The 26,703-nt window shown below is 35.9% G+C and overlaps 1 protein-coding gene and 1 long non-coding RNA gene across 5 annotated transcripts in view; both read left to right on the top strand.

The window, feature by feature from the left end:
- LOC125227931 (RNA-binding protein Musashi homolog Rbp6) overlaps positions 1-26,703 on the top strand; it is an 827,229-nt gene that overhangs the window by 6,990 nt on the left and 793,536 nt on the right. The window lies entirely within an intron of this gene.
- LOC125227932 lies at positions 21,888-25,651 on the top strand. The gene is made up of 6 exons (XR_007177243.1): positions 21,888-22,055; positions 22,338-22,440; positions 22,782-22,902; positions 23,152-23,222; positions 23,683-23,778; positions 25,455-25,651. It is a non-coding gene; the product is annotated as an uncharacterized LOC125227932 (long non-coding RNA).

Genomic DNA, 26,703 nt, shown 5'->3' with positions numbered 1-26,703 from the left:
CAGAACGAACGGATTGTTCTTATTTAATTTCCACTCAGAGTGAACTTCGCGAGAGTACGAGAGAGGCAATCAGCTATAATTTCGTGTAGAGTTAAAAAATGGATAGTAAAGCGAAACTTATACTTCAATCATAGGGTTAGACACATTGTTCACGTATCTTTTCTACATTGTACCTATTCATCAAGTCGTGCATAACATGACTGTAATACCGATTGTTGGCGCCAAAAAATATTTAAATTCACAAATAATTGTCGTTTACTGTCCCAATAAATTATTCCTTAAAAACTATTCCAACTGTTCTATTTTTCACAATTATAGAAGGCAAGTGCCGCGCTTCAGTAAGCTCCGGAGCTGAAGTTGACAGCGCACTACAAAAAACATCCCGGTACTTCGTTAACGGTCTGAGCGCTCAGCAGGTGGTAGAGAAAAGGATTGTGTTTCATTTTACTCGGAGACGTTGCCTAAAAATATTCGCCGGAATATTTTATTAACACTACAAAAATATGCTCTCGTTTCACTGACCTTACCTACATTTTATTTGGCATGTCTTAGATGGGTTAACAAAATATATGTAGATACCTAAATAAGAACGGAACTAGTGAAACAAAACTGCGATCTAAATCTGAATACGGATTACACCTGAACACAATGCAAATTACATCAAGTGAAGTGTACCTAAATCGTAGGTCGATTCCGAAAATAGCTTAGCTTCTCTGTTGCTTCAAAGGATATTCGAGTATTATGCGGCAAAGGGGTATCTACATTATTCCATTCCATTCCGGTTTCTACTGATCTGACAGGCAAAAGATTTAGCAAGTGGTCAAAGAGGAAAGAGTGTAGCGAGCTGAAGAGTCGACCGCATTACCGCAAATCGCAGCATAATCCTTCTACAAAGCGCGCGGCGGCAGTGCGCTAGGAAACAGCAGTTTGGGAGCAGCTTTACCATTTATAGGAACCGGATACAAGTTTCGTTTTGTGGGCTATTTTGGCTTGACCGCAAATAGACATGGAGCGCGCGTGTGAACACTTCTTTACCTCGCATAAATCAAGATAGAAAAAAATAATAAATCATTGAATAGCTTCTAACTTTTAGCAGGCAATAAACGAGCTTGCCGTTTATTCTGTTTGTTTTTAGAGCGCGTTAACGTCGAGGATACCGTCTTAGCTTGAAAAAAATCCCGGTTACGGACGCATTTGCCATAGATTTACTTTTTTGACAAATTATCTATGATATCTTTAGAGGTTTAGGACAGTTTAAAAACTGCCATACTCTGTAAAAAGTGACAATTATTTACAAAGCTTTTTTTTACATATCTTTAAATAAGCAAAAGAAAGAAAAAAAAACAGGATCAACTATTTATGGAAAAGTCGTCAAGCACATTTTAATACTTTTTGTTAGATTAGAGCGTATTTTAAACTAAGAAGGTAAATATTAAAGTTAATGTGCAGGCAAGCAAAAGTACCACTTACTATTGTATCATAATAATACGCTTTTAACATAACTGACTTTGTAACATAAATTACGGCATAAGTAGGTAATGGTTGCCTTAGACCATATCATCCGGTTCTACGAGAACTTATACCTAAGGACAAATCACTGAACCGTCAACTTACGTTTAAGACCACTTTTTATACTGTGAACTCCGAGTAGGTGTATGTATCCAGAGCAGGGTGAAGTACTTAGGACCACGTGTAAGTCACATGTAGAAAAATCGATTAAAAATTATAAAAGCCTGGACGGATAGTTCAAGGCTTGGATATAGGAATATACCTATTATAATTTTAACGTAGTAAGTACGTCTACCAAATTAACAGGTACTGAAGGCCTAAATTACCTAGGCTTAAAGAACCCGGTTTACAGAATGTTATGAGTATATACTTACTCGGGTTTTAATCCCTATGTATAAAGCTATCCATCAAACGGTAGGCGTAACCAATATACTTGATTACTTGCTAATATTTCGGCTCTGAGCAACATCATAACCAATATTTTTTGTTGCCGCTGACGACGAAACGTCACTCAACGCTACGGAACAATTTAGAAATTTTTGTTGATACGGCACATGTGGTTAATGTGAGTTCCCCGTAGTCTTGGTACTATTTATAGTGTACTGGTAACTTGGGGAGATACTAATATGCTCGCCCTTTAGTAATTTAAATAGAAGAAACTAATGTTTTTGACAATATTTTTGAAACTAATAAGTCATTAAGTTGTGTGTGTAATGTAACAGTTTATTTTTGTAGGCACGTAATTTAGCGAATGATAAGTAACGTCAACAGTGTGTAGTTGACATAACAATTTCATGGACTAGGTATACGCGATGTAAATAAGGATATCATCTCAGATAATTGATAGAATGTGTATTATTTTACCCATTGTAAAATAGTCTGTACTCTGAGTATCTTATAGCTTTTCAGTGCAATATCGAAAAGGTACTAATGTAGAGGAAAAATATGGAATAAACTCTACCTATTTTTTCTTATTATAAAAAAAAAAAACATTTTAATATTTGCATCATCGCGCATCGTTAATCGCCATAAATCGATAACAGAGCGTAAAGAAGCTACGCTTATAATAGTGCTACCTACATTACATACCTACATTATATTTTTCCCCTCACTAGCTCGGAAACACGTGTTTTTTCCTTTGATACCAGCGGGTAAAAACGCATTTTATCGCCGTTAATACAATAAGTTGTATTTTAACGCCGAGTGTGTTTCGAGAATAGAATCCTGAACTTGCGAGATTTTTAACACACGAGAAGTAAAATACATTTGCACCCGAGTGTAACACAAAACTTTTCCCCTCACTATAGCGAGGAAACTACAGCGCAAAAAATGCGTTTATCACTGCTTCCAGTAGTTTCACAGGTGGTAAATCATCTTTATTACTAGATTCACCTACTTTTGTCAATTTTGAAGCAGTTAATTTGATTTTATTCAAGGTCAAATTACTTTACCCACTAGTGGATAAAATTTTGACGACCGGTCTGGCGCAGTCGGTAGTGACCCTGCCTGCTACGCCACGGTCCCGGGTTCGAATCCCGGTAAGGGCATTTATTTGTGTGATGAGCACAGATATTTGTTCCTGAGTCATGGATGTTTTCTATGTATATAAGTATTTATATATAGACTCCTTAACTCAAACACACAATATGAACGTATGTTACGAAAAATTTTATTTACCAAAAAACCAAAAGCCAAAACAATTCAAAATCAGCAAATACATGCAAGCACTTAAAAACTAGATCTAACCTAATTACACACATACAAAAACATACACAGATACATAATTAAACCTAACCTAGCAAGCCCCCCCGTGAGCCTCCCGATGCAAAGGTACCCATAACGCTTGCCGCATTACCGCGTTGAACCGCGATGGATAACCTTTGCATCAGGAAGGTCCCAGAGCGAGGATCCAGACCCCTCTCCCTCAAGCGTCTTCCCACCTCCCCGAAAAACACTTTGGCCTCATTTTATATATTATATATATCGTTGTCTGAGTACCCACAACACAAGCCTTGAGCTTACCGTGGGCCTCAGTCAATCTGTGTAAGAATGTCCTATAATATTTATATTTATATTTATTTATATTTAAATACGTTTTTACCCGCTGGTATTAAAGGACAAAACACATGTTTCCGAGCTAGTGAGGGGAAAATAACTATTTCCTCATGTCGGTTGAATTTTTGTAGTCATTTAGGTACATTTATTAAAAAATACGGAACCCAAAATATAATTTTTTTTTAAGATTGTATATACTATCAGTTGCTTCTTGAATTGATCTAAACATAGCCAAAGTACAAGTAGCAGCTTTAATATCGCCTTAATCTTGGCCGGAATCCTCGCGACTGCGAACATTTCTTCGAGGCTTGCATAACTGCAATCCGCGCATTATGGGCTCACATCTGGGAACGTTCGGTTCAGACGACACACGCCACTGCGTTGTTGTCATTACTCATATGTCGCGCACACGACTTCGCAGTACCTAGTCAACGCCACAATCGCGTACGCTTCGTATTTCGTAAGCGTATTGTAGCTAGTTCTCCCTTTCTCACTTAAGCGGCGCGACGGAGCCAGACTGTGTTCCGATGGCCACGTTGCATCAACGATTGTCACTTCAGCTAGGCCGGCTAGCGCGGCTTACCGGTAAACTCCATGTTTCCATCGCGCTAACACAAAATAGTGAACCCTACAAACTAAAGCATAAGTCACATACTAGGGTTTGCTCCCGGGAAATACCGGTACCGAAAGTACCGGGAATTCCCGGGATTTTTGGCCAAGCAAAGAACCGGGAAATCAACTTGAAAAATCCCGGTACTTTCGGTACTTTCGGGAAATATTTTTTAGTGACATTTTTTGCTACAAAATTTGTTTATTTCTGTTTATATGATTTAAACAGTTAAAAAATAGTTGTAGGTACAGTAACACACGCTTAATCACTATTTAATAGCGTGTGCATGGCAGTGGCAGCCTGGCAGCCGTAGCCACCGCGATACCCTAGCTAGCCCCACTAGCCAGTTCAGTAGCCGAGTTTTGTATTTTTGGTGAAGGTTTGTTATATTAAGTTGTGTATTTATGTTTTTTCTCTCAATCTCATTTGACTCATTTCTCTGCATGTTATAAAACCGTGTTCGCGAATTTTGCGATAGACTCAAAAACTACCAAACGGATATTTATGCGTTTTTCACCTTTGTATGAATAAGGGGCTGTCCATAAATTACGTCATCGATTTTTTTCAGATTTTAGACCCCCCCCCCTATAATCATCCTATCGTCATATCTTAATGACCCCCCCCCCCCTTCTCCCAAAATTGACGTCATTACCAGTTTGACAAAATAAAACATTGCAGATTTGAGAAAAATAGGGTATTATATGATTAAAACACTTGGTTATAGAATCATCTTTTATTATTTTTACTTTGGCAATAATCATTGATATAATATAACTACTTATAATATAATATAAATACATAGTATAAAACAAAGTCGCTTTCGCTGTCTGTCCCTATGTATGCTTAGATCTTTAAAACTACGCAACGGATTTTGATGCGGTTTTTTTAAATAGATAGACTGATTCTTAAAGAAGGTTTATATGTATAATACATTTAAGTACCACGGGCGAAGCCGGGGCGGGCAGCTAGTATTATATGTAATATTATTGTTAGAGTATTTTATCTGTAGTTATTACTGTATTTGTGTACATCTATGTTGCATTACTTATGTATGTTTATTATGAGTTATTTTAGTATTGTATGCGCCTTAGCCGCCTCCACAGAACTAGATTTAGATAGAAGAAACAAGTTCATCTATTTGTATGGCGGCTGAGCGTGTCAGATTTTGTACTGAAGTTGTTACTTGCCTGTGATTTTAAATATGTCTCAGGCCTCTGAGTGTTCATAATTTTTGTGTTGTTGTAATTAAATATCACGTAACGAGGCATTTTTAATGTTATTATTGACTTCAACTTACAAAATCTGACGCATGAAAGCTGCAAGCTGCGATTAAAGACGGACAACTCAGTGGATTTCACTGAGTTCATTTGACACGCTAAGTAAATACGTTTGCTTGATCTATGGTATATATGACATCTGTGGCCGCCTCTCACATTTGCAGTCTCACTTACTAGGTGTGCTGGAAGAAATTTCTTTTTAGAAATAATCTTTTTGTACGTGAAAAATAAACTATAAATAAATAAATAAGAATGACGTCAATTTCGAAACACCCCCCCCCCCATCTATCATTTACCGTCATCCGCAGACCAAACCCCCCCCCCTAATTTAGAATGACGTAATTTATGGACGGCCCCTAAAGTGATTCTTGAGGAATGTTTAAGGTTTTCTTATTATAAATTAATTATTAAAATATGACATATGTGCTAAAAGTCGGTGAAAATCACGCTGCTAAGAGCTTCAATCGAAAACCCTGCCCGTAAGTACCGATCGACTTATAACAAAATAATGTATGGTGGAACTGTCGCTCTGATAGGTACATAAATGTAGGTCTAGAAAAAAATTCGGCAATGGCTTATGTCTAACTTTTAATGATAACTGCTATAAACATGCTCAACTTTAAAAAAATGTTTAGATATATTGTGATATTCCGGTATTCCATAGAAATATTCTCGAGAACGATCCCTCTGACTAGCAAAAAAATAGTGCACCATCTCAAATGTTTTGTTTCCTGGAGTTTATATTCTTTGATTCAAATAACATGTTTGGGGAATTATGTGAGGTTTTACTGCCGGTCGATAATAAATTATTATATTTCTTTAATAGTATTTGTCTTATTTCTTTTACTAAGCGATTAAACATCTCCCAGTAATGGCAGATCGCTTAATCGGAGCAATGTATTGCAACGGTAACCATTGGTGCCTGTGGTAGCCAGATAGAAGTAGTAGTAGGTTGCAGAATTCTTCACGATTTTTTGTTGTTGCACGGTATAATCTCATGAAAATGACTATGAAATAAAAAAAAGGCAGAATCATATGAAAATGACTATGAAATAAAAAAAAGGCAGATAAAACAATACGCCGAGCGAAGCCGGTGCGGTTTGGTTATGGTAATATATCAATAAAAGATGAAAAATGCCAAAAAATATGTTGATATATTTGAAAAAGCGAAAAAATTAGACCAGTCCCGAAAGTACCGAAAATCCCGGGAAATCCCGGTTCCATATTGCTTCGGTACCGAAAATCCCGGTTCTTTAAAACAGTACCGGTACTGCAATCCCTATCACATACCTAACCCAAGTTTTATATGAATTGTGACCTAAGACTACTAGTGGTTGTGAAGTGCAGTGTATCTTCAAACGACATGCTAATTGACGGCGGCGTGAAGCGCGGGTAAAGAAACGATTCTATATTTTCGATTCAATGTTCAAACATGAGAGATTTCACTTGACCAAAACGTGTTTACGCTTAATTGACACTCTTATGACAATTTATAATCTTGTTCCTGTCGTTGAATATATCCAACGTCCGTCCAGAAAATAAAATGTAACACAAATCTCGAGATGTTGGAAATGTTGAAAATCAAAACCTACCTTCTAATCCAAACTACGAGCAAACAATCCTAATTATTTACTTGGCAATATATTTGAGAGTTCCGTACTTAGTTTAAAATTATAGGTGAACATAATAAACCTACAAAAGCAATTGTAATATATATTCTACCTAACGCCCTTTTACCGAACTCAGTGACGTCGTGCTTCATTTGTTTATCTTAAAGTTGATTTAATCACATTTTAAAGTACTTCTTTTTGGCGTCAGATATTTGACTTATCCTTAAACTAATTTGAAGTTCACTATTCGTCAAAATTACTATTATAATTATATGCATTTGATTTAACCAATGTATGGCGGCCGATTTAACCATGTATACACGCGTGGAACGCGCGTTTAGTAGCCGAATTACTAGTATAATCTGAGCTTGTACTGACATACCAGGCGCTGATGTAAAAACGTATATACTTATAGATAGATAGATAGATAGATAGAATACTCTTATATATTAACCCATTTCGAATAATAACACCAAAATAATACGCGTTACGTAAAATAAGCCAAGAATGCTATTCACCGCGAAAACACCTTCAGTAAACAATAATGTCAGAAACACACAAAAAAAATACTACGGTTTATATTCTAAAGGGTAAACTCGTCCTAGATAAATTGCTCTACTTTAGAATCCACCATGATTTGAAACGACTCTTCTACAAAGGTAAGAAGGAAATTAACTGTTGGTTTTTCTGTAATAAATATTTGCTCCTGTAACGGAATTGTTTAAATTTGTCGAGAAACGGAACCCTTTGACAGTGACAGTGATCCTTCTAGATATATTTTCCGCATTTATTGCTGTCTTTTATAAAAGAAACGAAGTGAGTTTATATCTTGATTTAAAGTAGGTAGCAGTAGGTAGGATAAAAATAAAATCTCTTTGATAGTCGCTTTAAGACGTGATGAGTGAATGAATAATTGAATATTGACATGACGAGATTTCTAAATTCATATTGATAGTTTTTTTTGCCTCTTAAAAAAGATGGAGTAATAAAATAATCATCATTTTCCTCTATGAATAATTACATTATTCAAAATTTATATTGATTGAATGACGGCTTAGGCCACTTTGATATTAAATAAAAGAAATATAATGGATAAAATGGATCATTGTCACTGATCCATTTTATCCATTATTACACTATTAAGTTCATTTCCATACACTGAACACGCGTGCCATGTAAAACATGTCAAAAAATGGATCAGTTGCATTTGGCCCCCAGTCTAAATTGCCCAGCTGTACCTTACGATTTTTTCAAAACATTTTTGATGTTCGAAATATTTTTTTAGTAATTTGAAATCTGTTATTTTAAAGCGCGTAGCTTATCATGAGTTAGAAAAAGCAAAGGCAGCAGATTTTTCTATCATATTATAAGATGCAACTTGCTTAAAAAACTATACTAAACATAAGATAATGCAGCTATAAACCTTGTATAAGGGCGATAACATCACAACAATGATATCGACTTTTGATACGGCGCCATTCATTTTGGAAACATTATTCCGCCCAGCACAGCTGCTTGAGTGGATTCACACATTCGTGACCGCTGCGGACGACTTATCATACGGAGAGAGGAAAATTATGTTCGAAATGACTGCCCGGTTCGAATTTTAAGATTACGAAACTAAACAGTAATAATAATCGTAGGTTTGGATAAATTAAGAAAGCGATAAGAGAAGCAACAGCCATTCTTGGAATCAATGTACTTGCACTTTTTCGTTTGAGATATCGTACTCAGATCAAATAATCTGTTGTAAGTAAGTAAAGGTTACTTGTAGTAATTTTTTACGTAAGTGGGAAAGGGAGGCAACTCGTCGAAACGACATAGGATGGTTGATTAAAACAAGTGATCATTTCTCCGAAAATCTACATGTTATCGAAGTTATTTTAGTATATAAATAATCTGCACAATGTGCTTAAACTGCTGTTATCCATTTGTCGTTATAATATTTTATCATGATTTTTTGCCAATTTTTTGAAAACTAGCCTTCCTGTCGCTATTTTACCGGCGACGGACGCCTGCGATTTCAGTGCCGCGCCGGAGCTCGAGGAGGTAAGACGTATGTCGCTTTGGTCTCCGAGTTTTCATCGCAAACGTCGAGAATATTTATTGTTGTGTGGGTCGGACGCCTTGTTTCTACACGGGCTATCCTCGCATTGTGTGTGTGTAAACAGCGACCAACGAATTTGATCCTAGATCCGTAAATATTTGCTTTGCTTTTGTAATACTTTGTTATGTTTAAATGTATGTATAAAGTATTACAACGTTGTGATGATAAAAATGTGAAAATTACAATACGGTCAAGATGATAAGACACATCAAGATGGTACTCGGGATCTGATGATGGAGCCAGAAGGTGGTCACCAGTACCAGTGAACCATGTAAGTAAACGACTTCGTGTTTAGGCTCGTTGGGTTCGTCTCAACAAGACCTTTGACAAGAGGTGGTACTCAGGGTCTGATGATGGAGCCAGATGGTGGTCACCAGTACCAATGAACCATATAACTAAACCCAGAGATGGGGAAATCGTAATCGATTCCGGATTACACGATTACTTGATTTTACTTTGTAATCTGACACTACTGGGTGTCAGATTACTTGTAATGTAATCAAGTGAAACGGTAAATTACCATTACATGTAAAGGAATCACTAATCATCTATACAATCATTACTATTACCAATAATTCGGAATCATAGTCGATTCAAAATAACTGAAATTATTGACTTGATTACTTTCAGATTACGAATATGTAGTACCTCAGATTGCTGACTGTCACTTTGACACAAAAGTCGTCATGGGTGTCGTAAAATAGGTTTTAGGAGGTGCTGATTCCAAAATTAATGACTAATGTTCAATCTGACATTGCTGACTGTCACTCTGACACAAAAGTCGTCATGGGTGTCGTAAAATAGGTTTTAGGGGTGCTGATTCCAAAATGAATGACCAATTTGGAATCTGACATTGCTGACTGTCACTTTGACACAAAAGTCGTCATGGGTGTCGTAAAATAGGTTTTAGGGGGTGCTGATTCCAAAATTAATGACCAATGTGGAATCTGACATTGCTGACTGTCACTTTGACACAAAAGTCGTCATGGGTGTCGTAAAATAGGTTTTAGGAGGTGCTGATTCCAAAATTAATGACTAATGTTCAATCTGACATTGCTGACTGTCACTCTGACACAAAAGTCGTTATGGGTGTCGTAAAATAGGTTTTAGGGGTGCTGATTCCAAAATTAATGACCAATTTGGAATCTGACATTGCTGACTGTCACTTTGACACAAAAGTCGTCATGGGTGTCGTAAAATAGGTTTTAGGGGGTGCTGATTCCAAAATTAATGACCAATGTGGAATCTGACATTGCTGACTGTCACTTTGACACAAAAGTCGTCATGGGTGTCGTAAAATAGGTTTTAGGGGGTGCTGATTCCAAAATTAATGACCAATGTTCAATCTGATATTGCTGACTGTCACTCTGACACAAAAGTCGTCATGGGTGTCGTAAAATAGGTTTTAGTGGGTGCTGATTCCAAAATTAATGACCAATGTTCAATCTGACATTGCTGGCTGTCACTCTGACACAAAAGTCGTCATGGGTGTCGTAAAATAGGTTTTAGGGGGTGCTGATTCCAAAATTAATGACCAATGTTCAATCTGACATTGCTGACTGTCACTTGGACACAAAAGTCGTCATGGGTGTCGTAAAATAGGTTTTAGGGGGTGCTGATTCCAAAATTAGTGACCAATTTGGAATCTGACATTGCTGACTGTCACTTTGACACAAAAGTCGTCATGGGCGTCGTCAAATAGGTATCCGGAGGTGTTTGAAAACTAATGACCAATTTGGAATCTGACACTGTTGACTGTCACTTTGACACAAAAGTGATCATGGGTGTCTTCAAATAGGTTTTCATGGGTACTGATCTCAATATTAATGATCAATTTGGAATCTGACATTGCTGACTGTCACTTTGACATAAAAGTCGTTATGGGTGTCGTCAAATAGGTTTCCTTTCCAGGGGTACTGTGCAATGTCAGGTTCCAAATCGGTCATTACTTTTTAAATCATTTCATTAATTTTGGAATCAGTGCCCCTAAAAACTATTTGACAACACCCATGATTCCTTTTGTGTCAAAATTACAATTAGCACTGTGAGATTCCAAAATAGTCGTTAATTTTGGAATCAGCACCCCCGGAAACCTTTTTGAAGACACCCATGACGACTTTTATGTCAAAGTGACAGTCAGCAATGTCAAGATTCCAAATCGGTCATTAATTTTCAAATCAGCACCTCCGGAAACCTATTTGACGACACCCATGACGACTTTTGTGTCAAAGTGACAGTCAGCAATGTCAGATTCCACATTGGTCATTAATTTTGGAATCAGCACCCCTAAAACCTATTTTACGACACCCATGACGACTTTTGTGTCAAAGTGACAGTCAGCAATGTCAGATTCCAAATTGGTCATTCATTTTGGAATCAGCACCCCTAAAACCTATTTTACGACACCAATGATGACTTTTGTGTCAAAGTGGCAGTCAGCAACGTTAGATTCCACATTGGTCATTAATTTTGGAATCAGCACCCCCTAAAACCAATTTTACGACACCCATGACGACTTTTGTGTCAAAGTGACAGTCAGCAATGTCAGATTCCACATTGTTCATTAATTTTGGAATCAGCACCCCCGCAAACCTATTTGACGACACCCATGACGACTTTTGTGTCAAAGTGACAGTCAGCAATGTCAGATTCCACATTGGTCATTAATTTTGGAATCAGCACCACCTAAAACCTATTTTACGACACCCATGACGACTTTTGTGTCAAAGTGACAGTCAGCAATGTCAGATTCCACATTGTTCATTAATTTTGGAATCAGCACCCCCGCAAACCTATTTGACGACACCCATGACGACTTTTGTGTCAAAGTGACAGTCAGCAATGTCAGATTCCACATTGGCCATTAATTTTGGAATCAGCACCCCCTAAAACCTATTTTACGACACCCATGACGACTTTTGTGTCAAAGTGCCAGTCAGCAATGTCAGATTCCAAATCGGTCATTAATTTTTAAATCAGCACACCCGAAAACCTATACTCGTGGTATATGCACTTGAAATGTGAAAGTGAAAATGCTAGAATGACATGTAAACCACGAAGTTGTATAGTCATATTGTTCATTGGTATTGGTGACCACCATCTGGCTCCATCATCAGACCCTGAGCACCACCTTGAAGTAATTAGAATTGTATTTGTCTTATTTTATCATCATATTAATATAATTATACTTTACTCTAATACTTATCATATAACAAAAGCAAATATTTGGGATGGGATCTACTTTTATAATTATTACTTTAATTTTTTAAATAAATTTTAACATAATTGATATTATTTCGCGCTATATTCTCGTATTTTCGTACAAAATAATGTTTATTAGAAACCAAAAGTTTATATCGAGATAGTAGATTGTGGTTGTTATCAAAATTCCATAGAAAGGATCAAGATTGTTTTGTCCATTATTGTAGTGCGAGCGAGTGATAAGACGTGTTAGAAAGGGTCGGCATATTGGGCTCGCGCGGCGGGTAAAATACCTAATTTCGCCCGACGCCGAAATGTTATAACGCTCTTAAAAGATATCACTGTCGCTGTTTCACATATAAGATAGTTAAAAGTACCCTAAGTGCGTTTTCACATTATCCATTACAGGCGCCATCTTGGATTTTTTTATTGAAATCCTTTTGACATCCGATATCGGATCGGATAATGTGAAAACGGACTAATGCCCAATAGATGACATTCTGTCACATTTTTTGACAGTTGCATCTGCTAGACTTATGTTGGCCGGGATGTAGACCGTGATTACCTTTTTGATTTTTCTCGATATAACGACGCAGTTGCATTTGTTTGTGTAAAAAAAACGGTGAAGTCAGAATTGAAGAAACGTAGTGACACTGTGAGTGTAGTGTGAATGCGACCAGTGGTAACGCTGAAAGTGCAGCAGCCGCAGCCGACTCGCGCGAAGGACGGTAGATCGCGCGCCGTCTACGCAACTTTGACATCCACCCGCCTTCTTCAGTTTTCCGTGATCATGATGCGTGCAACTTCGTCGTAATATCGGGAGCTCGACAAGAATCAAAAAGGTAATCACGGTCTATATCCCGGTCAATACAAGTCTATTGAAAATAACCGTGAATCATTCAAAACTCTAACTGCATCTGTAGGGCAATCATGGTCGCACGATAGATGATAAAACATCGGGCCGTCCCTATCGCACTTACAAATAGTGCGATAGGGACGGCCTGCTATTTTATCATTTATCGCGCGACCATAATTGCCAGCCTGCTGGTATTAAACTATCGAGCTACCTTACCTCATAGATAACGTTTAGTCTTTGTAACTAAACCTCCGCTCACCTTACTTATTTACTTACTTACTTACTCGACTAATCATCAGTATAGCTAACCCCCCTTTAAATATACCCCGTAAATTTGGCCTTGTGATCGTCTAGCGTGAATAAGTAGAACCCTTCGACGTGAACCGCGATAACCTAGATCCTTTAATGAGTATCAGCTGTATTTTTGACTAATTTTTAAAATTTTATTTATTTATATTTTGGAGAAGAATAAAGGTTATTATAGCATAATAATATAGTGTTATAGAAGAGTATTTTATCAGATTTAGGCCTAGAAAGTTATGAGTGAGAAAATTAATGACGTGATGAAGGAATTTTAGAATAAAAGTTAGTGAGTGAAACATACATGAAATAAATATTAAAAAATATTTTAGAAAACAGCTACGCTCTATTTTCGATTCCGGTTTGGGGTGAGAACTTGCGATACCGTCTGGAATCCTTAGGCCCAATCAAACCACATTATCGGGCATCCTAAGCAAGTAAGCCTGAAGGGCTATCTATCTACAAACTAACCCCTTTTTTATTTTGTTTCTTTTCCCTAGCTAAACCCCCCTTTTCCCCAATACTGCTAATAGACCATAACTTCTCGATCTTTCTAATGTTTTATCGAAACACCGAGCAGTTGCTAACTTTTATAAGAAATAAGTAAGTCAAACTTTTCTAAGCTTTAGACTTTCCATCAGTGGACGGCGCTCGCATGCCACTGGGCCCTATAACAAACAAATCCTTTTATTCCAAAGACAGTTTGTTTCCCTAGCCAATTTGATAGAATTTACCTTGAAAAACTAGTTAGCAACACTAAGTGTCCCGCAGCCACACCGAAAGATCAGAAATTGCTACCATAATAATTAATTTCACTCAAATAAATTAAGTATTAAGAGATTTTATAAATTACCAGTTTTACCACATATTTTAAGATAGTAAACACCACATTTAAAGTCCATTTAACCCATATAAATAGTAGTAGTTAAATTATTTCTCCACAATACACGTTGACCAATTATATTCCAAGACCAATCATAAAAGAACTCTACTTTTATAGAAATAGTGTGTGACTCTACCCTATTCCTATCGTTTTCCCTATTCTAGCATATCTGAAACACAGACCGTCACTTACCATAGATCTTGTGTTCAAAATATGCACAAGTGTATCCCTACCATAAGCTGTACAGTTCAGCCAGCGAAGCTGAGATAGGCAACCTATAGGCTTGTGTTCTGATCCCCCCCTCTGCTCTTGCCCGCGGGCTAGGGTAGCAGAGAGTAGATCGCCCTATCCGTGTATATATCCAGTATTCTAGGACACACCAGCACCAGCCACATGAGAGACCCAGCTGCGATCAACTTTACTTAGATGTGGATCGATCACAACCGAAATCCCCAGCGACCAACGCCAGCATGGACTAGAGCACCGAGTAAATAAATATAAATATATATAGGACCCCAGCCTCAAATACTGCCGACTTCAGTGAGCAAGGATTACTCCTAATGTCTTTCGTCAATCGTGAAAGTCCTCACTTCCATCTAACAGTTGGACTCTTTGAGACCGGTGAGAAAGTACGCCTTTTGTAAGTAAATAAAGACGCCCAAGCCCTCCACTTGGAACAAAAAGACTCCTAAACGCCTTATGTTTAACAGCCGCAAGGTATAAAGCGCTTAGCCGGACAACAGTCTGTCACAAACAATGATCTGGCTTATAACTTTCACAAAATAACCCCATAGAAAATTACTAAATTCAATTTTACTGACCAACTAAACAAACGAATGAAGTTTCCTTTACGTGCTATAATCTAAGCTTAGTTTTGCAAGAATTTCTCCCTACAAAACCAAACACAGACTTATCTCCAAGCACCAGCCATACATCGACCCAGTCTTTGTATTGCTTGACGGCACTCACGAAACAAAGCACAGAAAACTTCACTATACACATCAATTTAAATATAACACTACACTATAAATAGAACACTAAATTAACCCCACAACTGACAGTAAAGCAATTCCACCACAGGTCTAAGTTCAACTGTACGACGATATTGTCCCCGCACAATCAAACAGAGACACAATTTCAAAGTTTACAATCACTTAGAATAATTTCCAAGTAAAAACAAACAGAGAAACAATAGCAGAACAACTTCACTCACCAGTAACACACGAAAGCCAGAGACACTGTTAGTCTTGTAGATATTTTAAGAATGACGCGCGTCGGCTCGCTCCGACCCTTTTATAACTTCAAACATCGACATACCATCGACACAGTATCGACGTTTCATCGACACAGTATCGACATACCATCGACACAGTATCGACACACAATCGACATAACATCGACACAACATCGACATAACATCGACACAACATCGACTATCGACACAGTATCGACATAACATCGACATACTATCGACTATCGACACAGTATCGACATAACATCGACATACTATCGACTATCGACACAGTATCGACGCACCATCGACACAACATCGACAGAAAGCCATTAACTTGCGCACATAAGAAAAAGATCATAAGTGCTTTGTTTACACTCATACGCTCTACACAATAAAGTTCACGATCATCACGCGGATGTTTGCTTATTAACACGTGCAGATTGCAGCTGTTTTAGAGAGAGACAGAGCTATTGGTATTGATACCTATGTAGTCCAATAGTGGAGTGTTCCGTAAATATTTTTACGTAAATATTATTTTGTGAAAGATTGTTTAAATCAATTTAGTAAGTGACTTCGCAATGAAAGATCACATTTGTTCTTAATTGTTACATTGAATGATATATTCAGGAAGTATAATAATCAATATTAGTCATTATTACCTCTCTGACTTGTAAATGAAACCAAGACATAATATCGGAACGCTACGCAGCTGACAACTGTCAGTGTCAGTATTCCGTCCATGTGAACGTAGTTTGTTGATAAATACGTTTTTTCCAACCTGTTTTGCATCAAATAACATTGAATTTTATGAGTGAAGACGTGACTATACATGTGATAAAGCTTCACAGATATTACTTGTTAAAATATCCAATGAAATCCCAAAGAAAATATGCACCAAGAAAGTTGGTCAAGGAAAAGTTGATTCGCCGTAAGTTTTATATGTAATAACGAGTCCATTTCCTCGTCATAGACGCTTGTTCTGTTACAACTCGCCCCCGATTGGATTTCTTTTATAAAATACAAAGTGGTTTGTAAAAAAATCCAATCTCACTTAGCAAAAGAAGCAATAAAATTGAATAAAAGAATAAAAGAAAAATATCTCTAGATCAGTCGGAAATATCCCCCCATTTCTAATCGTGTAGTGTGTATTCCAATACTATGCAACTGCTAGCGACTCAGTTTTGAAATCAGCTCATTAGAATCTCGACAATGAACCATGATAACCCCTTTCTCAGAGTCCACGCATCGCCAGGGATACCAGGTTGTGAATCTGATAGGTCCTACTAACCCGTTCTTGCTAGCTCGTTCCCCAGTCGCGGCGAATATTCATTCCATCCACACTGTTGGACCGGAATAATTATCGTAATAATTTCAACGAGTTCACAATAACTTCCCACGCAATTACGAAGAAACCTTTAGAGCTCTCATTATAAGTCCAGAGCCTTCAATCTCCATTGTCGGAACTCAAACCAATTCCTCTACCTAATCACTCCAGCCACATGTTTTGGCGCATGTCTCATACTTGAATAAAATATACCGACTTAAAGTTTGCTGGGGTGTTTTTTTTTTTTTATAAAACAAACCTTAAATGACATAGGCATGTACCTCAACTCGGTACCATATCATGATCAAATGAAGAAATGATTTGATGATACTATACTTCACATATTTGAACACATAACAAGGAAACAAATATTGAAAAGAGCCTCGTTCTCACTAGACGATATCGGCCCTTAATTATGTCGATTGTCAAATACATCCCATTCAAGATGAGGTGTGTGGTTTTAGTATGGGTCTTATTACCTTGTAGAGTGAGTAGCCACGAAAAACTACCCTTGAAATGGGTCGAATCCAAATGGATTTTAACCTAACCGATAAGCTTTTTTATGGCTAATGTGTTTCCCTCAGCCCCCCCGCTGTTTATTCCCCGCAAATTCCGACCAAACTAGTTTTGACCACTTTCCAGCGCTGTCTGTCTATATCAATCCACTCATTCTATAAAAAAAACATTCAAGACACACATCATTCAGTCATTCATCCCATTCAAAACATTCTTACATCTATAAACATTCATCATCTCTAAATTATTCACACACACACACACAATGTAACCATTCTTACTTCCTCATTCGCTCTTTCACTCGATCTCAACAGAAAGCCAACGCTTTTAAAAGTAATCAAAATAACGAATAAAAATGGAAATAAAATTACACAACAACTTCAAAAGTTTACGTATCCCATTTTACTCCACTCTACCCTGACTCGAAGGCAAAGAAAATTTCAATTTATTTATAATAGGTTTCATTTTATACATCTATATTTCATTTTTACAAAGTATTTATTAACCGCAAGAAATTTGACAATGTGTGAAAATTGTTTGATGCACATACTAAAAATAAAATGTTCGTACGAAACAAAATATTATATTTTATGGTCACATTTTAACTAGAGTCAATTACTGTAAGGACACTACCCTACTTTCACTTTCCTTGTCTTTGTTTTTTTTTTTCTACAGTTCATAGCGCAAGATTGATAGCATAAAATGCAAAAAATTATAAAAGTAAGTAAGCAAAAAAAAAATAGTGGCCCTCCCTACTCTTGATCTTTGTCTGATAAAATCGTTATGCTTAGAAACGAGGATTTGCACTGATGCCAACCAACATCGTACAGTATACCACCCTATATAATGTAAAAAAATGATAACGCATAAATAATAAATATCACTTCTAACTGTAATAACTAAAATGAAAAATAGTTTATCCACCGCTCTGAATTTTCTAATGTCTACCCCAGGTAGACTAGATACTATATGTCCAATTATGATTATATTAAAAGAATCCAACCATACAATGAATGTTCAATACATTCTCTATACAAAAAAAATTTAAAAAAAATTGTTGTCCACATAATGAACCGACTTCTTTATCTAGATAATAAAAAAAATCCGTATTATAGATTTACATCCACCATACACCACTTTATAATCCTAGGAATGAAACTACTAAATGACAGTGAAACTTTACGATGGGCTAGCCAATAAGGCCCTTTATCACACAGATCACTATAGAAATAAAATTAATTTTAGTCAAAATTTTGACTTCTACCACCCCTATAATAATAACAGTGAATCTCAATAAAATTTTGAAGAACTCATGACGCATTTAAAATAATGATAATGATGATAAGAAAGAAAAATAATAATGATCCACATAAGTATGTCGCAATAAATAAACATTCTTTACTAAGAAGTCATTGACTTGTAACCAATGTACTCATAGAATTTACATTACACATCATGTAATGTTCATAATAAACGCATAATACAATTTTGCAAAAAAAAGTAATTGCAGTTTTGAAGTGGTTTTCATGTTTTCAATTTTTTCCCGCAAAATATGATGTATCCTTAATTTTGATATGGTTTTGATATTTTTTTGTAAAATATAATGTAACATCAAATTTGATGTGATTTTGATAAAATATATTCCCTTTTTTTTTTCAAACTATCTGCAAAATTTTATTTTGGTTTTAATTGCCTTATGATAAAATACAAAATGATGTCATAAGTAGGTTCAAAATACTTTTATTTGATTGGATAATAATATAACAAAATAATGATTTTTTCTTGAAACGAGCTTAAAACTTGTATTGTCCTATTCTATGTCTTCAATATTGTATAACATGCCCCGAAAGTTTTGTAACCTCAGACAATCCATTCCTTCTTCATGGCATTCGCAGCTGCAGCAAACTTAGCAAATTGTTAACAAACACGACAATGGGTTGAGGAACTTGGTCAAAGGTGTCTCTCTTCCTTTTTTCTCCTTCATACTTGGCTAGTTCTATGATGGGTTCTTGAGTAGCTAATGATGATGGTTAAATCCTGCTGGCCTCCTGGTAATATTTCAAAATTTTCCAAACTATTCTCTTCTCAGTCGGTGTCATAACCCAGGACACCATGAAACCTCTTCCGAAGACACGTTGCACACTTGATCACAATCAGCATAACCGCAAAAGATCCAGTTACTTATTTTTGAACACAGCAAGTAACTTGAAACCAATGAATATTTCTTCATCTCTAAAGTTGGCTAGTCCTTATTTGTCCAATCATTGGTCAAAAAATAAAATATTGCATAAATCGAATATCATAAACACTTGTTATTTCACTAGCGTTACTAAGCATGCACTTAAACACACACTGAAGTTTTCACCGCATGTCTCCACCGTCCTCGCTGATCCACTATGTTCAATGACAGAACACTGCTGTGGTAAGAATCTATCTTAGGTTAAAACTAAAGTTAAGTTAAAGACTTCCAATAAACAGAGGGAAAGATAAAATAAAAATCACAAGCGTTAAAATATTTTCCAAAAAAATATGCCAACTAAGGTTGCAGGACCATCTAGGTACTTTAACCATATGAGACGTACGTCTCATTTACGCTCACCTACAATTATTATTATTATTTATTTTTTTTCTCAAGTATGATGTCTGATCGCTAAGTGACTTTAATTTTTCTAACTCAAAAATTACTGCAGACTATAAAACTCCGTCTTGTTTGCTCAATAAAACTAGTATAGGGTAAATTAACTGGGGTTTTGAACACTTACATATATGTATTTTTCTTGATCGGCATTTTCTGTTCCATTCTTCTGTTTAGTGTGGCATAATATGGCACCACTAACAACATAATCATATTGAAAATCTTCAGTAACACGTTGGTCCTATGAGCAGGTATGAGACCAGGCTCAAAAACTCTTACTCCTCCGTTAGTTGACATCAAAAGCCGGGTACTTCAACTCGAACGTCCCACGAAATATCTCAATGTTCACTTCATGTTTTTCGCGTCCAAACTGTTGCTAACTCTGTCTCCATGTACTCAAGTCTTGCACTATTGCACTAACACCTTTTTTAACTAACTAATTATGGCCTAAAACTAATTGAAATTACTATGTTTTCACTAACAGAGCTCTTCGTTTCAAAACGTAGTTAACTCTCACATTTCTCTACGTGTGATAATAAGACGTCACTAAAAATCACACATGCTCCTACACTATCAATTACACTAATTATTTGAAGCTACATAACACTATAATTTCAGTGAAATCGGTTTTCTTAAATAAAATTTAATAACTTCGCGCTCAGATTTTTTTTCGTAAGGAACTGTCACTGTCAATATTGTCATCCTTAACCGTTTTTTTTTTCTTTTACAATTGTCCTCATGGGCGTATTTTCATTGTAAACACACTAATGTGTTTTTAGTAGTCACAAACATTAAATCAACAAAACAATTATTTGATATCATAAATTTAGCCTATCATAATGTTCAAATATTTGACTAGTTATTAGAAATATATAATTGATTTTTTTTTTCATAATTTAATGAAATCGAACGAAAACTATCGTGTAAATTTGTCAATGCGTAGGAAATCGCGTGTGCGCATCGGTTTACAAAAGTGTGACCACATTAAAAATATATTGTGAGATTCTTTAAGGATCTAACAGACGGTCGGACCGCACTTGTAAGGGGACATGTGTTAGGCCCTATTTACAAAATACCGTTCAAAATCTACACAACTTGAATAGTTTGATGTGATTTAAGCAATAGAAAATTAAATTAACAAAATCTTTTGTATTTAAATACATCTATTGTATTAATTTTACTATAATGAAGTAGAGAAAAATGAAGTAAAGTTTTGTAAATGACAACACCGGACAATAAATTACTGAATTACTGAATATCTTTTGTCGAAAATTGTATGACCGATCAAGCGTACCAACTTAAAAACAATGATAGTTTGTGTAATGTCACCGATAGAACACCTTTTGGCGAAGATATATGTTATCTGTGGTTAAATTATTTTCTCTAATCTATGTCATGCTTACCGCTAATCCGCTTGTTCGCGAAAAAATGGCAGATCCGTTTTTGTTTTCTATAAGCTCGTCATTAATTACGTGATCTACAATTAGAATTATTTAAATATCTGCTTTATTTTAATCGGCTTAAACAACCGACAGGCAATTCGGCGCCGACGCCGGTCATGAGCCGTCCATACTCGCCATTTTGTCATTTTGCAAACTAAGAAAATGCAAACAAAACATTATTTGCCCTAAACACGCGTTACTTTTAAATAATTTTGTCGACAAAGTGAGCCTGTTTTATCAAATTGAACTCCGAACTGCAATTGCAATGTAATTTTCCGATAACGAAAGTGAGGTTATGAAATTGACATGACATTTAATGAATGCAATGCAATGGACATGTGTTTCGTTGTGGTTCTCATCAAGATAATAGAAGAATCTAGTGCTCATACTCATGATCTAATGAGCAAACAGCCCATGCAAAGGATGTCTTATCGGGCTATGCCTCAATTGATAAAGTGAACTAATTGCCTACTTCAAAAGCAGTTTTGCATGAAAGGTAAGCTTTTGTTTTATTATTTGATGTGTTTTCAAACAAGTCGTCGTTTTCGAAACCCAGCAGAACATACTTGCGAACTACAACGACTAGACCGAATATATATGGTGAAATGTTGCTTATTTCATTGTTCTGTCGTCAGATAAGTTATTGATAGTAAATTTCCCACGTTAATTTCTGACTTTCACATTCCCTAAGAGGATCTAAATGTACGTGAAATAGGCCTAACTGTCAAAATAGATTTGTTACTTTCAATGAGGTTTATATGGTTGTTTGATTTTTCAGTCAACATCTAATTGGAATTTACAATGCCCGATATTTCTACACATCTGCCACAAATTTTATGGAAAACAATATTTATAGAAACTGAACATACCTTGGTTAAACGGTAAGCATTAAAAATATGTTCGACTAATTTATTTGATCTAGGCTACCTAACTGTTCTTGGAAATTGTAACGTTGTTTTCGTACCAACATATAAACTTCTCAATTATTTTTCTGAAGCGCTGGCTTATGGGCTATGGAAAATAATATTTGTAGGACCTCAACCGAATGTCATGGCATTTAAAAATAGGCATTGAATCTTATCTAAACTTTAATTTTGTATTTTTCAAAAATAAGTCTTCTTATCTGATACTTAAATAAAATTATGTAGACTAAAAATCTAGACTTAGCATAAATTTTGTTTGTGTTACAATGAGTTTAAATAGTGTATGTATTAATTTTCAGTATATGAAATGGGTAACCATCCTCGAAGAACATCAACCAGCTGTCGGCAATGTGCAGGTGGACTGAGGAATTTTCCGGTGTGTCCTTTATGGACTGTACTCCGTCTTAGCACTATCCTCAAGTAAGTACAAAAAAAATCATAGCCACTAAACAGCTACTTTTTAAACTTAATTAACTCTACTTAGTGAGTAAAACGACTCGGCAGGAAATTTTACATAGAAACATGGATATGGTTGTTCTTCTTTTTTTTTTCTTAACCATGAATGGCCCAGATAAATATAAACAATCTTAATGATACATATTTATAAATAAGATTCCTTAAACATACATACACCCTCTTTTAACAAATTTTTCATATATACAATTTCAGGTTTTACCCGAGAGGCCATGCTTCAGGTTGGACCGTCTTCCATATATCTACTGACTTCATATAAATGAAAGGTACTTATGTTTTATTATAATAACACGTTCTAATTATTAAATTTAAAAGTGAACAGCTCATGGCATCATTATCTAGAAAATTGAAGTGAAGCGTAAAGCAAAACGGCGAGGCATGAGCGACCGGATAAAAATCAAACTTAACTGACTCATCATCATTTTATTGGCTAAGCAAACTTATTACTAATTTATGTCCTAGCTCATGTAGATATGAACTGCTAGGCAGGGGTTCTCAAACTTTTTAATATATTTTTTTTTCTTTTGTAAATTTTGTTGTATGCATTGTTTTTTCTGACACAATATTTCTCACGGGCGTGCCTTAGTTCCAAAATTAAGCGACGCGCCCCCGTGAGTAGATAAATAAAATAATATTGTTCCCAATTGGCAGAACCCCACTCTAAACAATACCCCTTTCTTACACTATCTATATGAATATTTCTAATGTCTGACTATTTTCATTCAGTGTACTAAGGACTCGCTGATCTGCACTACCAGCTCATGTTCAACGTTACTGAACAACAAAGCAATCCGACAACCAGACTGGACCCGGTCATGTTAGGTAAGTTTACATACTTAATGCGTACCACATACTACATACTTTTTCTGAACCTCAGTAAAATATGGTTTATAATGACAATAGTGCTTATTATCTATGCCTACTTAACAGGAATATTACAAATTTCAATCAATTTTCCTGAAATTCATTAAGCAATTGTGACAATGATCAAGCAGTGGTGGAGTTAGGGTATGGCGAGGTACGACCTCCCAGATGCTGGTAATGCTAATATTTCGTAGGATATGTTTGACATGGTTGTAATGAAGTACAGTATGTTGGCATACTCCTGACTTGTGAAATATTGTATAAAAGCTGTGTACCCAATCTACCGAACATAATAATTGTATGGTTTTACACTTACTATTTTAGACTAGCCTACAGCTTATCATGTAAGATAACGAACTCATGTCATATGAAGCTATTGAAAATCTTGTTTATACATACATACTTATTTGTGTTACTACAGTAAAAATATATGCGTATAGAAAGTTGAAATTCGTACAGTGGATTTAATTTATTCTGAATTTATTGGCAGACATAGGCTATGGTGACCGCTTACCGTCAAGCGGGACATATGCTTGTTTACCACGGATGTAATATGAAAATATATGATGACTTATAAGCTAATTAACCTAAATTAGTTCTAAAATGATTAATACCTATATCCTAACAGACAGACATTTGTTCTTCTCACGACTACTCATAGTGAAAATATTCAGTATAAAGACTGCCAAAGTATTGTATGATGTATGAAATCCTGTGAGACAATACGTAGATTATAGTGACAACTAAAATGCAAACAAACCATCCATCGAAGGATGTACTTGTCATAGTACCACATGCGTGTAGCTATTCAGTATTCATAGAAAAATGGCGGGACGCCCCATATAATATTGTACTTCAGCGCGACAATGAATAATCGCGCCCCCATAGCCATTAGACTAGAGCCTATCTTCTTGTATTACTAGGTCTTAAATCTAGGGCTTAGGTATCCTAGGTTATCTGAGATAATATAGTCTTACACCTAGATTATGATAACGACCTACTTACTGTCCTAACTAGTAGTTATCCTGCCTATAAATGAAATTCTGTATAACAGACGTCTTCCAGGAACATACATAACATCAGAGAGTGTTCATGGACTATATAAGACAGCATCGAAGCTATCCGATCTCCAATGTAAAGCGCAAACGTGATGTAAAGCTTTCAAAATAGCCCTGAAGATGGCAGAACCTGCTATGAAAATGTACTAGGCCGATAGAGCACAATTTGTTTTGACATGAAATTCTATTGCTATTATACATAGTGTACACACTTATGTTTCCAATTCCGATTACTAGGTGGGAAACTCTTCTAAACTACTACAGCTCCGCGCCTTCTTTTATTTTAGGTACATGAATATTTTTTCTATAAGTACCTAGTATTTTACGTACTAGCCCCGCCTATACAACAGCCATAAAACATACATTAAGACACAGAATAAATAATAGTACTACGCACAGGCGCAAGGGAACGTCAAGATGCGCCAATGCCAACAATTGCTACGTAGCAATGCAACCAAACGGCCTAATCGGGACGATGTTTAGTTCAACCACTACGATTATGAGTTAATTTTCTGGAAATAGATTTTGTCTAGGTTTACTACGCTATTTTAATTTTTATTTTTTTTTATTTTTCAGGTACCAAAGGAAAACGAAAATATCATTGGTTCTATACTGATGCATGACTTCGCTCGGAACGCGGCAAGAATTAACAATGGAAGAAAATACTACAGACGTGTTTATTAACGATAAAGTTATTTTTGTTTTTATGAAATAGCGATTGAATAAAAATATTAGGTATATGAGTTTTATTTAGAGATGAAATAAGTCAAGAAATACAGCACACCCACTCGTTTTCACAACAACAAATGTAGCCTGGTAAGGCTAATTCCTATTATTTATTTATAAACCTTTGTATCCAAGATGTGTTCTACAGAGCACATCTTAGATCCCTTGGGCACGGAACCAAATGTAACTAAACCTCCGCTCACCTTACTTATTTACTTACTTACTTACTCGACTAATCATCAGTATAGCTAACCCCCCTTTAAATATACCCCGTAAATTTGGCCTTGTGATCGTCTAGCGTGAATAAGTAGAACCCTTCGACGTGAACCGCGATAACCTAGATCCTTTAATGAGTATCAGCTGTATTTTTGACTAATTTTTAAAATTTTATTTATTTATATTTTGGAGAAGAATAAAGGTTATTATAGCATAATAATATAGTGTTATAGAAGAGTATTTTATCAGATTTAGGCCTAGAAAGTTATGAGTGAGAAAATTAATGACGTGATGAAGGAATTTTAGAATAAAAGTTAGTGAGTGAAACATACATGAAATAAATATTAAAAAATATTTTAGAAAACATCGGCTACGCTCTATTTTCGATTCCGGTTTGGGGTGAGAACTTGCGATACCGTCTGGAATCCTTAGGCCCAATCAAACCACATTATCGGGCATCCTAAGCAAGTAAGCCTGAAGGGCTATCTATCTACAAACTAACCCCTTTTTTATTTTGTTTCTTTTCCCTAGCTAAACCCCCCTTTTCCCCAATACTGCTAATAGACCATAACTTCTCGATCTTTCTAATGTTTTATCGAAACACCAAGCAGTTGCTAACTTTTATAAGAAATAAGTAAGTCAAACTTTTCTAAGCTTTAGACTTTCCATCAGTGGACGGCGCTCGCATGCCACTGGGCCCTATAACAAACAAATCCTTTTATTCCAAAGACAGTTTGTTTCCCTAGCCAATTTGATAGAATTTACCTTGAAAAACTAGTTAGCAACACTAAGTGTCCCGCAGCCACACCGAAAGATCAGAAATTGCTACCATAATAATTAATTTCACTCAAATAAATTAAGTATTAAGAGATTTTATAAATTA

This window comes from Leguminivora glycinivorella, chromosome 7 (assembly GCF_023078275.1).
Source record: "Leguminivora glycinivorella isolate SPB_JAAS2020 chromosome 7, LegGlyc_1.1, whole genome shotgun sequence".
Lineage (NCBI taxonomy): Eukaryota > Metazoa > Arthropoda > Insecta > Lepidoptera > Tortricidae > Leguminivora > Leguminivora glycinivorella.
This window is presented reverse-complemented; position numbering and strand designations above follow the sequence as displayed.